Consider the following 14,727-nt stretch of genomic DNA (forward strand, 5'->3'; position numbering starts at 1 on the left):
CTTCGATAAACTTCCGTTTATTTTCCAAACAAATCACTATAAAGAACAAAATCAGTGTATTATCCATTATACACTTTCTCAACTGAACCCAAACAATACATCATGTACACTACTCCATCCTTATGGTAGCTTGAGCCTATAAGCGACTGATCCAACTCAAGATGGGCTCTTGAAAGAATCAAATCATTGTGGCTCATCTCTTCTTTTCTCTGCTAAACCTAATAGCATCTCTGCAAGATAACTCCTTTAACAGAACCGAATCTTCAATCTGGAATCGCAATAGTTCCTTCAATTATCCATGTAATCCTTCTGTTGATCAATTGGCGACTTTTAACCTTCTCTCGATCCAGGCAAATCCTGTCGCTGGTTTCCTAGATAAACTAAGGTCTAGTTAATTGTCTTTTGTCATGTTAGCTCAAAAAATGACGATCAACGCTTCCATCCATGCAAGGCTTCAAACTGAGCAACCTAGATACTAGCGTGTTAATTATTATTGTAAGATAACTCTGCCAAGGGCATGTGAGTATCTTAACTTCCTTCGGAGTCCATCATACACGCTCCCAAATTTTCTTTCAACGGTCCGAAAAGCTTCCCACTATCTTGTTGTCCAATCAATTTCCCTTTTCCTTTTGGGGTTATTAGTGTCGAAGGCTGCACTAATTTAGGGAAATTCTTAATAAATCTCCGGTAGCACCTAGCTAGTCATTTGGATCATAATACTCCCAACAGGGTCTTTGGCGCTCCTCATCATTCACCAACTCCATAATTAACTTCAAACGTTACTCATGATTCTCCTTGGTTCGCAGATAGGCAAGTATGTCGTCGATGAATATTATCACGAATTCATCCGATTAGGGTTTCCATACCCTATTCATGGGATTCATGAATATAAATGGAGCATTAATTTAGTCAAAAGGCATGACTAATAACTCGTAATGGCCATATCATGTTCGAAAAGTAGTCCTCAGCATATCTTCGTCAGCAACCTTCAACTGATGTTATCCTAATCATAGGTCGATCCTCGTGTAGCAGCTGGATCCCTGTAGCTTGATCGAACAAATCGTCAATCCTCGGTAAAAGGGTACCGATTCTTGATAGTCAACTTGTTCAGTTCTCTGAAATCAACACACACCTTGAAGGATCCATCCTTCTTTCTTTCAACAAAACAGATGCGCCTCAGATCGAAAAGCTTGATCGAATGAAACCCTTGTCCAGCAGCTCTTGAAGCTGATTTGACATTTCCATCAACCCAAACGGTGCTTAATCTACAAGGAGATTGTGCAAATGGGTGCAGCACCGGATACCAGATCGATTTGGAATTCGATCTGTCTCGCAGGGGGCAATCCAGGTAAGTCCTTTTCGCAACAACTTGAGGATCCTCAAAACACTGACGACTCTCAACCATCAACACTCGACACTTGACTCGGTCGGTCTTCGCGAACAACTACCACTTCTCTACCATCATCAGGACGAGATATCCTAGCTAGCTTCTTTCAACGATAGTCTCCACTTCGCTCTTGGAAAATCAATCCATCCTCACATCTTCGTCAAAGCTCCCCAGCTCCACTGGAAATAAACCAACACTAGAACTACGATCACCTAACTAAATACTACAATCGCGAACGACCTTACTAGTTTCTATAAACTTACCAATTGCTAGTTCTATCGGGGCACTTTATACCTAGCTTACTTGTTAGTGAACACAAAAATGGTTCAAAGTTTCTCGAACAAAACTCAAGTCAGCTTTGGTATTAAAAGTATGAACATAGATTGGTTTTTGATTCAAAACATACCAGTAATAATAGCAGGATTCTCATGTGCCCTCCCAGCACTTGCCTCATCAGCTATACCCACAGCATCTTGTTCCTTCGGTTTCGGGCAATCTCTCTTGTAGTATCCTCGCTCACAACACACGTAACATCCCTGAAGCGCAACTCCATCCAATGTACTCCTAGCATAACACTTGCAAGTCATATGTCCAGTCCGACCACATCTGGCACGCTTTCTCTACTCATCCTCGTGAGTCTTCTTCTCAAAACTACTCCTGCCTTCCCTGGCATTATCCTTTCTAGAACGGCTAGAACTGGCCACATACCCCTTCCTCGAACTGCGTTTCCCATCACGCTTCTCATCGGTTTCCTTCCTCGAACTCTCAGACTTTCGCTTTCGCGAATCCCCAGATCTAGGCTTGGAATGCGGAATTATTTGAATGGTCGATCCGCTGTGACGGCCCGACATCACGCATATTGTTGCCACGTCATTACATAGGGCACTAGTAAATGATCTTGGGTTACAATCCCTGGATTGTTTTATGTGTACATCTATGTACGATTCACAGGGTTAATGATAAATCAGGATTATGCTCCGATTATATCATAACACAGGAACTACTAAAATTTTCCGACCATTATATCACTTGAAGGGTTTCCGATTCTGTGTCCCACCAAAACCATGCCCATGAGCATCACGTCCACGTTCCTGGCCACTATTTTGGTTAGCATCGTGCTGTTCCATGGCAGTGTTAACGTGTTGGGCTATGAGTTGTGCCAACTCTCCCGGGGTAATAGATAGTCCAGAACCCTTTCTCGCTTTTGGTGGCATTTCGTTGTTTCTATTATTTACAACAATAATAATCACATAAGACGATAACCAAAAATAATTCAATCACTAAATGGTAGTGGACCAAACGTTGCATATGTATAATATCCACACATTAATGAGAACAATTGTTATGCCAAAAGGAACCCATTCGATATTTATACCAGAAATTACAAAGCTTGTTTTTAGTACGAAGACTAATCAAAATTCGGCGTGTCTACATCAACACCCACAACAAGTCTATGTGAAATTTCCTCCTAAATATCTGAAATTCTGGCATGCAAGCCATAAATAGGGTTCATCAAATGAGATATACAAAACAAACAACAAAAACAATTAACAACTAACGCTTCAATCCCTGGAAGTCCAACATCTTCCTAACATGCTCTTCTAACTCATCATAATAGTCCATCTGTCCCTCTAAGTCCTTCCTCGTCTCCATGCCTCCGCGTAACGTGGCGAACTGACTATCACAGTGAGAGCGATTGACCCAAACCCCCTTTCTGCCTCTTCAAAGTGGACGCTCTCTCAACTCTCGAAATCGATGCGATCTCTCTAATGGGTCAAGTCCTCTTCCTATGACGAGTCTAGACTAAAAGAGGTGTAGCAAAACACGTGACTCGAGTAGCAGAATAAACGATTCTGTAACGATGGGCGAAAGAATCTCAAGTGTAGGCTCGACAATACCAATGAGCAGGTCTACTAATGGCTCTATAGGCCGAGACGTGACACATCGTAACTATACAAAGTAAGTGTGTGATCAATATGAATAGTAATACATAAGGCCCAAATAAACAGAAAATCACGTATGCACATAAACACATAAGGGTTTTCATACATGATAAAATTTTTCTATGTTTATCTAAAATTCTTGGCTTCGAGAATTTTGGACTTCATATTTCAAAATTCTCCGGTTAAAATCTAGTGTTTTTCTCCGAAAACATCTAGTTCGCTAACAACCAATGGCTCTGATACCAACTTCTGTCACACCCCAAAAACGTCGTAGCAGAATATAAAACGTAGTGGTGATAGAAGTCGGTGCCCATTTATATCTTGATGATCGATGCATTAATTTGTTGGACATTTCACTTAATTAAAACATAGATTTTAAAACATGAAGTCTTAAAGTCCGTTACAGTCAGACCATAGTTAAATTGCTTTGATCCTTATGGATCTTACTACATTGGTCCCAGAATTTTAAAAGTCAGTCCAACAATTTAAGTGACAAAACATGCATCAACAAACACAAGATACGCCATAATTCCCGAAGCTGAACTCAAGTACCTGTAGAACACGTTAAAATCAGGTGTCAACACAAAAGAAGGTGAGTTCACATATTCACATACAGACAATATTATTCCAAGGAAAACTTTCTGATTAGGTGTTTATTTGAAAACATCCATATAAATTTTAGAAAGTCCATTTTACTTCCTTAATAAAATCCATGGGCCCTCCGTCGGTTCATCAATCCGACAACAGTAATATTGCCCAAGTTTTGTATATTAAATTATTGCGTCAACTTTCAGACTCGTATGTTAGCTAGACGATACGAACTATATATTAACCATGCAGGGATAATCAAAACTAGACAATAAACAAAATATCAATTCGTCGTTTGACTTGATACGGGGCGACCGGTCACGACGGGGTTGTCAACCCGATAGATCTACCAACAATTCATCGCGTGCAATACTTAAATGATTAAACGACATCATGGGCGCAGGGTCCTCTTGAAGGACAATATGATGTCTGCCTCACGTACAATATATATATCCTACTAATATGACAATTTAATACACGATGTTGTACGAATCCCCTTAATCTACATCATTCGAGACCCAGGCCGGCATCCGTCCCAACTGTACGGTCATGTTTCGCCTAGGAAATGCCGTACCATCTCAATGTCCAACATTTATTCATCAAAAACGTCTTTACTTCGAAACGTATGACTTATCAAATTTCATATATTTTCATCGAAAATATATATTTTATATTAAAAGGTATCTTTTATTTCAAAAACATTATTAAACCCTTTTATTGACGTGTTCTAACCCCAAAATATATAGAAAGCAGTAAAAAGAGGGGTTTAGTGACACTCACCTTTGGGTGCGTATTTTTAAATAGCGTAATCCCAGAGATTGATTTCTACACGTCCTATTATGTATATATAGGAACGATTTTAAATCAATATACATAACACAAAAATCCTAAGTTTCTTCGTTTCTTAGAATTATCACATAACTTTGAGATTTTCTCGAAAAGTTATCATTTTTGATTATGTTGGCACGTTAATATATATATATATATATATATATATATATATATATATATATATGATTTTGCGACTTGAACGATTTTATTGGTGACCATTATTGTGTAAATCCGTTAACTCTCTCCCGTTTATACGCAATATATCTACGATTTGCGCATCGTAATATATATATATAAACGTTCACATAATTTAACACCGAAACACGCGAAATCTTGTTAACTTATCTATTTTGTCATTTTTACAGCAAACATACATAAAATATCTTATATGTATCAAATTTCATGCTCGACAAACAAGTTTCACGTTTAACGCAATTTTTACCGTTTCTACCGCACAAAACGTACAAGCATACATGCGTAAGCTAGATTTCTAATATCATGTTAAAAACTTAATATAGTTTCACATTCTCATATTTAAATCACATAACACATTTTAACACATAATGTTTACCCAAAATTTTACTCATACTAGTGTACTTAGAAAATGCGTATTTTAGCGATTCGGTAACGTTTTCGGGCGTCGGAAGTCACGTATGACCAACCAATCACCAAGTAAACTTAAAATTAGTTAAAATACTCATTTTTAAACTAAAAATATCAGTTTACTTACTGATCTAAATCATTTTTATAAAAATCACTCGAAAATCCGATTTTTGACCGTTTCATCGCATAGTTTTGCGTTAAACGTTACTATAACCATCCCAACTCGAAACGACTTGATATTTTAACAAAATACATGTTATTTACTGATTAAAATAGTGGTTATAATCAGATTAGTGCAATTTTTGTGTAAGTCACATAAATCATGCGTTTTCACGTATTTTACAACTTTTAATACACCAAGTACAACATGCAAAGCTAGCAAACAATATGAAAAAGTTATATGTCACTAACCACTTTAAAATAACTTTATTTTAGTGTTTATAATCTGCTCATAACTGATTTTTACTAAATCATACACAAAACACATTATTTCACCTATTTTACAAGCTTCTAAGCCTCATGTATAACATGCAAAGCTAGTAAACCTTATGACAAAGTTTTGTATCATTAAATACTTCAATTATTCACATTTTTAGTGTTTAGATTCTGATTAAAATTTATTTTTATCAAATCACACTCAAATCATCATTTCACGATCATATTTCAACATGCATGTTCAAGTAAGTGCATCTAATACACCCATACCATATCATCATCATCCCACATGAACTTAAATGCATCTACACACTTTAAATTCATGTCATCCATGTATCGTCATCAAATTATTATCTAATCATACATATGATCATTAAATTGTAAATGCATGTACCATTTATTTGTTAGTAAACAAAACTTACATACATGCATACACACATACATATATTCGACACATGCATATACACATACATATACATATACTTCTAAAAAATATATATACTTTTATGTCATCTTTTCAAATCACAAGAACCTTCTTGTATGACAACTTTTCGATTCATGCATGTAACAATCTTTCAAGGATCATGTCAAACAAGAGTCATTCAACATCAATCCATCAACAATCAAATCTCAAATCTCTTATATACACACATCCATTTTTATTTTCTTCAGAAACCCATTTGTTATTGTTTTCAAGTTTGTGATTAATTTTCCAAATTCAAGAGAAACTTCCAACATCATCATCTCTAAAAATCAAGAACATGGTTTTAAAAACAAGTTTATACCTTTCAAGATTTTAGTGGGTTTTGACAAGATTTTTGATGATATGTAGCTTGTTTCACCAAGAAAACACTTTCAGATCTTCAAAACACCTTGAAACCTTCTTGGAATGAACTTTGATCTTCATAAACAAGTGAAAATTTTCAAAAATATGTGAGAGATGAAGGGTGTTCGGCTGAATTTTTAGAGAGAGAGAGTGTAGGTGATTTTGAAATTAAGTTTTTGGAAATGAGAAGTTTATAGAAAATGTGGTGGATAGTAATCATACACCTCCTTTTTAGTCCAATAGATGGAGGAGAGAGAGAAACAATATGCATGGCAGCCAACACATGCCCTATGTCTCCCATATCTCACACGTTTCGTATATATACATATATATATATACATATATATGTATATATATATATATGTATATATATATATATGTAAATTAGAGTCAAAACTAATATTTTACTGGATACCGGGTATTTTATCTAGCGTTTTAACCCGTTTTAACGCGTTTTAAATTATTTTTAGAACTCCATAAAAATAAACTCACCAAAATATTATTGAACAATATTTCGTTTTCCTGGACAGACTATGTTGCCGGTATTTGGCAGTATACGCGCTGTGTTGTGCGATACGCGCCTAAAATCGCAAAAATAGGGATTTAAGCGTTTTTATTTATTTTTATCATTCTATAATAATTAACTCATCAAATTATTACTAAATAATTATCAGTTGCCTTGACAGGCTGTGTTGACAGTATCTTATCGGTATACGCGCTGCATCGGGCGGTACGCGCTTAAACTCGAAAAATAGAGTTTCTTAGCGTTTTAATTTATTTTTCCTCACGAATGGGATTAAAATTATTATTCTAATCATAACAGACTATTTTTAGGATTTTAACACTGATCGGGTGGTCACCGACTTTCGTTTCGCATTTTAACGTTACGCGATAAGCGTTAATTTTATCGTTGCCAACATAATTTTTATCAAAGTTTAATTTTACCAACTCATTAAATACCATATATAAACATCACAACCAGTCAAATACAGCCTTGTTACCTATTCACAACATGTGTTACAATTGTACGGTACGGCCTGAAAAGTCGGGTGTCACAGGGAAACTCTTGTCGTTTGATTTCGTGGTTCTGTACTTGTCAAATATCAATAGAAATCAACATTTAATTACTTCTTTGTGTCTGATCCACACACGTACTTGGATTCCCCACAAGATACATGTTCATGGCATTCATCGGTCAAGGAATCGATCATCGGAGCGAATACACAAGTGGTATCAGAGCGGGTGATTGTTTGCACGGATTGAAGATATGAAGATTGAGACTAATTCATCATCATCAGAGTTGAATTCATCATCTTCTTCTCACATCATCTTCTATTCATCTTATACACATTCTTTTTGAGCTTAAAATGCAGATCTACGAAGTTTTCATGGTTAAAATTGGCTAAATTCTGAATATGTTGGGTGAAAACTAGTTTTAATCAATCCTACAAAGTTTGAGATCAAAATTTGAACAAAATCATAATCAAATCATTGAAAAACAATGAAAAATGTGGCTGGTCGTTACGAACTGAGTTAGTACGAACCTACAGCTTCGTACGAACCCAGTTAGTTTTTCATACGAACCCAAGAGTAGCTTCGTACGAACCCAGGTAGCTTCGTACGAAGGGGGTTTATAAATCAAGTTGTTTTTCAAAGTGCATTCGTACAAACCTACGTCGCTTTGTACGAACCGAGCGATTTGTGTCAGTGTTGTTTCGTATGAACCCACGAGTTCACGTTCGTACGAACTGAGAGTCATATTTGATTGTTTTTCAAGTTTGAATAAGTGCTTGATTGTTTGCAGGAATCATGGCTGAAGAATTTTACAACACATTTTACAATGCGTTCACAACTGTAGAAACACGAGTAACAACAAAGACTGTGTCTAGTGCTATTTCTGAGAGTTTGAACCATGATAATGTTTACGGAAATCATCAAAAGCCACCAAAACTAATGAATATCGAAGATTATCACTGGTGGAGTACTAGATTTGAAAACTGGGTGAAAGCTTCTGCTTATGATAGTTGGATTATGTTAACATTTGGATATGAAAAACCGGTGAATGATAAAAATGAATTACTTACAATCAAACAATTTTTAGATATCGATAAAAAGGACCATTCTAATGAACTAAAAATGGTAATATTATTGCAACAATCGGTTAGAGAGGATATACTGTTTTTACTTCAAAATGGTGAAACATCCAAGTCGATGTGGGAAGCATTGAAGCTGAAAGCCGAAGGAGGTAAAGATATCAAGAAAAACAAAATCTCTCTGTGGAAAAAGGAATTTGATTTATTCGGTTGCATGAAAGGAGAAACTGTTCGACAAATAATAAAAAGATTATGCCACTTGAAGATCGAGCTGGAGAGGTTTAGAATCATGAAGGAAAGGGAAGAAATTATCGACAAATTGGTCGAGGCATTACCACAGGTTGATGATTGGAAAACATTTGTGATAGTTTTGAAAAATGATGTCAAGTTTGATGAGATCACTTTGGATGGTTTGATTTAAAAACTTGAAGGTCATGATTTAGAGTTACAGAAACAAAACAAAATGACCAGTTCAAGTTATCAGCAAAATGTTGATATGTATTATCGAAGAAGTATGTTGTTGAACAATCAGGCGCCAAAGATCAGTACAGCACTTAGTGCTGAAAATTCTGGTGATTCTTCAAAGAGCAAATCTCCGAGTTATGATTCTGGATATCATTCATCTTCTGCATCATCTAAATCCAATCCGAATCAGAATTGGAAAAATTCTCCAAATCTTAACACTGATTTCGCTACACAGCATATGAGTTTCTTAGATTTCCTTCTGGAATTTTGTGAAGGTCTGATCGCAGGCAAGATAGGCAATCCAAATATGACAAAGGAAGATTACGATTAGGTAGATCCGGAAGAGATGGAGCTCATGGATTTTCGATGGTGTATGGCGAGTGTAATCAGGAAGGCTTAACGTTTTATGGAGATCACTGGGAGAAAATGTCTGAAAGTCCTGATATGAAGCTAGGATTTGATAAAGCAAAAGTCACTTGTTTCAAATGCAAATAGAAGGGACACTTCAAAAGAGAGTGTACTAACCGACAAGCTGATGATAGTGTGAATCCTTTTAATGAAGATTACGACAAGAAAGCCATCTATCATCGCAACAACGAGCAACCGTCAAGAACAACCCAAAAATAGATTGAGGAAGGGTCATCAAGAGAGAGAAAACAAGCTAATGTTACAATTCATGATGACAAAGGGTTTAACTAGAATAAATACATATAGGAAGAGAAAAGGGCGTTGGTTGTTGAGTTCAGACAGAGCCGAGAGGAACGTCATGCGTGAATGTATTTGAGTGAAGTATATAAGGCTTTCATAGAAGCGAAGCGTGAAAACAGATGGGATAAAGAGAGAGAATGTTTTGTTAATCCTCAAAGAAATCCAACAGTTAATCCTCAAAAAGTAGATTTTGAAGCACTTGTTGTTGCTATTCCAACTGTGGGAGTTTGGGTTAAAGGGCTCGAAGAGAATCCTAACTACAAGAAAGAAGTAGAGGAGGGCATAAGAAAGGTGATCTATGCCAGTGTTGAGAAGAAGAAGAAGACGGTAGAGGAAATTGTTGATGAAAGCTAAAAAATGGTGGATGAGGTGAAGAAAACCAATGTGAAAATAGAGGAAGCTGTTGCTGAGAAACAGAAAGTGTCTGAAGAAGATCAGAATCAAAAGGTAAAAGAAGCCACAGTGCCAAAAGCTGAAGAATAGTGCAAGAAATGCATGAAAACATGTAGTGTTTGTACTGAAAAAGATGAAAAATTTAAAATCAGAGACACTGAGTTTACTAAAATAGAAAATATTTTCAAAGTAAAATGTAACGAAATGCTTGAAAATGAAAGGTTTTTGAAACAAAAGGAAGAAGAGCTGACACAAAAATGTGATCTTGAAAAAGAAAACAAAGTTTTGAAACAACAGTGTTCAGTTGATTGTAACGAATGTGTTCAAAAAGATAAAACCATTCATGAGTTGCAAAAGGAGTATGATGGAATGAAATTGTCATATCATACTGTAAAAGAAGCTTATGAAACTTTGAAGGGTAAAGTTAAAAGCTTAGATGATAGATTGTCAGCATGTCAAAAGACAACTAAACTTGTTGAAGCCAAATATGAAGGAAAACAACTGGTTCTAAATCAATATATTGATGATGTTGCTAAACTTAAACAAGAACTAGCTGAAAAAGAAAAATTGGTTAATAAACTTCAAAGTTATCATGCTTCTTCATACATTTTGGACCGTATTTTCAACATCAAACCAGATGGTAAAGAGTCCGAAAAGAACAAAAAGGGAATTGGGTCAGAATATCATCAGGTTCCACCACCGTTGGAGAATAATTATACATTCTATGATGGAGAAAAGGTGGAAAAAGCATAAACATGGTTGACCAATTACCTGACAACATCGATGTGACTTACACCAAATCTGATGATCTTAGTAAGTCTGAGTCACAGGATGAAAATGAGGGAAGTTTTCATGAAAGTTATCTTAAAAATTCAAAATCTGAGAAAGATGAGAACGATGATCCGATAGGATTGGCTTATAACATGATTGGATCAGACAAATTATTCTCAGATATTGAAGTTCCGATTCAGAATGTGATTTCGGAAAAGATTGACAAAGTTTTTAAATTAGTAGAAATTGAGAAGTCTGAAATTGACAAATTGCCAGAAAAGCAACAGAACAAAAAGAAAAGGTTTGAAAAGAAAAATGTTCAGAATAAGACGAACTTTGTCCATGGGACTAGTTCAGAAGAAGAGAAAGAACTTCAATCTAGACGAAAGTCTAATGAAGAGTTCTACGCTCAAAAGAAACAACAACAACAGGTCAAAGATGTTTCAAAGAGAACATGCTTTAAGTGTGATAAAATTGGACATATTGGTCGTAAGTGTCCATATCTAAAACATGTTGGTGTTGAGAAAAAGAAGCCTGATGTTGTTAATCAGAAGTCAATCAAGTTTGAATCACAACAAACATGGAAACCAGTGACACCCAGATTTAGGACAACACAAAGTTGGAAAACAACGGTTGATATGACAAAACCAAATCAGTTTTGGAAACCAAAGGTTTTTGTGCCAAAACAAAACATTCAAAATGATTTAAAGTTTTACCAAAGGAGTGTTTCAAAAGGGCAAATCTAGGCGGTCAAGCAACAAAAGGCTTCTGTTGATCAGAAAAATAAAGAGAATTTTTTTGAGAAAAGTGATCGAAATTTTCCAGTTCTACCTGGGAAAATATGTGTTCAGCTACCTGAGTCAAAACAAGCTTGGGTTGCTTTATTCAAGTAATTGAATTGTTTGAATGTGCAGGTGCTCCAGAAGACGATTGAATGTCAACAGGAGATGAGGAGCAGCCTGGCACAGGAGGAGGCAGATCCCCGCAAGTGATAAACAGGGAGTTTATTTGTTTTTGTACATAAATAAACCATAAATCAAAAACCCTAAAAATTGAAAAATTTAAAAAACCAAAAATATGTTTTTAAATTTGTTAAAAATCAAAAATTTCAAAATACGTTGATTGAATATGTCGAAACCCTCATGGCTGAACAAACATGATTTTTTTACAAGTGATTAAATGGTTTTAACATTGTTAAAAATCAGTGTGTTGTAAATCATGGGGGTACTTTATGCAAGACAGAGCGTGTCTAAGCAGAAAACGGATGGCAAGATAAAGCTATCTACATCAGGTTGTCAAATTTTCTTAAATGTTTTGAATTTTAGGGGGGGGTAAGAATTTTGAAAATACAAAAACATTTGAAAATTTGAAAAAGCAAAAACATGAGAAAACTTGAAATGAGTTTTTGTGTAAAATGAGGAAATGATAGTAAATCAGTAGACAATCACAGCATGCTAAAGAAATGGATAGTCAAATGTGTTAAACGGTCTCACTGATGATATGCCAGTAGGTTTTTACACATTTAGTAGATTGATTTCGAGATATAAACCTAAATATCAATAACTTGCTTATCTCGTGGAGAACATCTCTTGGATATATGGATAACCTCTGAAATCTCGTTTGAGAGATTGCCTAATTCTGAGATACTAGGTCTTTATACTGTTTGATATCTGGGGTATTATATCGGGTCTTCTAATTTTGCGTCAGCAATGGCCTAGACCTCGTATAACACTTTGCGCGCTTAAAGCTTTCCCTCTGCATAAAATTGAAAAATATCGAAAGATATATATCAATTGCAGTTGTAAAGAAGATCCCTAAGTGGGACACACCTAAGTCAAGCCTTCATCTCTTTGACTGAACGATAGTTCATACCTGAGCTCTCAAGGTCTCGCACTAACCCAGAGTACAGATACCAATATAGTATATTCACCTATAAGACTGAATCTAGGGAATCTTGATACGGGAGTATATTCTAAGGTGGGACATGCGAATAAGTTAAGTTCTTAAAACATTAAATCTCGTATCTCGAATCAGTTGAACTTTGTGTGAGAATTTAAATGGATCAGTATACTGACAATCTAAGTGAATCGTTTTTAAAGTGTTTATAGCTCAACGGTGCTAGTGATTTGTCATAAACTGATATGATCCTCTAACATGAACTCAAACAAAAATATTGTCTGTAAATATTTCTTTATTGCTCTATGTTACGGAAAAATCACAAAAAGATTTTGTTTCTACTTTGTTTTCGACAACAACCGATGTTTGAAAGCTGAGTGTCAAAATCTAAGTATGCTGAACATGTTTCTGAAAATAAATAAGTTCATTAATTTGAAACTTGAGGTTTTAAAAATGAAAAAGCTAAAAACAGTTTGAAAAAATCTCCAAAGTCATTAAGTTGGATTTGGATGATTATTTGAGAAAGATTTTGGATGATTTCATTGTCAGATATAGAGTTATCCCATAGGGGTAGAGAGTCGGTATGAAATCTTAGAGTTTTAATACTGTCAAATGTTTTCATATTGCTAGATTTCGATACTGTGATATATTAATCTTTAATTGTCAAATCTTTGTAAGAGCCAGATTACGATCTCGATAGCTGAGGCTAAGCAGCTAAGGGGGAGTCTGAAGACGACCTCAAAGCAAGGGGGAGCTTGTAATCAAAGAGCCAGGTGTAGATACGAAAAGCACGGAAGCTTAACGAAAGGGGGAGCCTGGAGAAAGAGTCAACCGAAAGGGGGAGCTGATTCAGAACGGAGAATCAAGAGGAGCTTGAAGAGGGAGTCTGTGGTGCTGAAGATGTCAAAGCTTCTAAAAGACTCAAAGAGAGAGAGAGAGAGGAGACAGAAAGCTACGAGATTGACTATAGTAATATCCAAGGGGGAGTCTGTGAGTGCAGTATGTCCATCACTTACGTCAATCACGTTTCGTAGCTTAATCAGATGTTACAAGACTGGTGCTAAACAGAAGAAAACATAAAGTTCATTTGAGGTTTGGCCGGTTCGTACGAAGGGACTCAGCCTATATATATGTGTGTAGGGTCTTGGTCATTTGTAACTTTGTGACTTGAGTGGGGAAACTCTTGTCGTTTGATTTCGTGGTTCTGTACTTGTCAAATATTAATAGAAATCAACATTTAATTACTTCTTTGTGTCTGATCCACACACGTACTTGGATTCCGCACAAGATACGTGTTCATTGCATTCATCGGTCAAGGAATCGATCCTCGCAACAAATCCACACCAACTAAGAACATTCACATCCAATTATTTATACTTATTCCAACCATGAAATTTAAGAAAACTATCTAAAAACACCACTTCATCCCATTCCTTAATCTTAAGGAAAAGTAAAGTAAATTCTTATATTTAAGAAAAATTAAAACAATACCTTATATTTGTATGGAAAAAGAATGGTTTGCAAAACACTCATAAAAACCTAAATGTTACACTTTATCAGGTAGGGCGTATGGGTAGTTGAATCAGGCATCACTCCCGGTTGAAGAATTCAAAATCTAGCCATTAAGGGCAATTTTTGCTTAAAAATGATTTATGGTACTTAAAAAAAGTGGCATAACTAATTAATATAGTTTAGGGCACTTTAGAATAATTTTAAAGTGGTAAAATCTCATTAATTGAATGTTATGGTAGTGGTTGTAAATTTGTAATTGTCACTCCACCCTTATGA

The sequence above is a fragment of the Helianthus annuus genome, chromosome 16, assembly GCF_002127325.2.
Source record: "Helianthus annuus cultivar XRQ/B chromosome 16, HanXRQr2.0-SUNRISE, whole genome shotgun sequence".
Taxonomy (NCBI): Eukaryota; Viridiplantae; Streptophyta; class Magnoliopsida; order Asterales; family Asteraceae; genus Helianthus; species Helianthus annuus.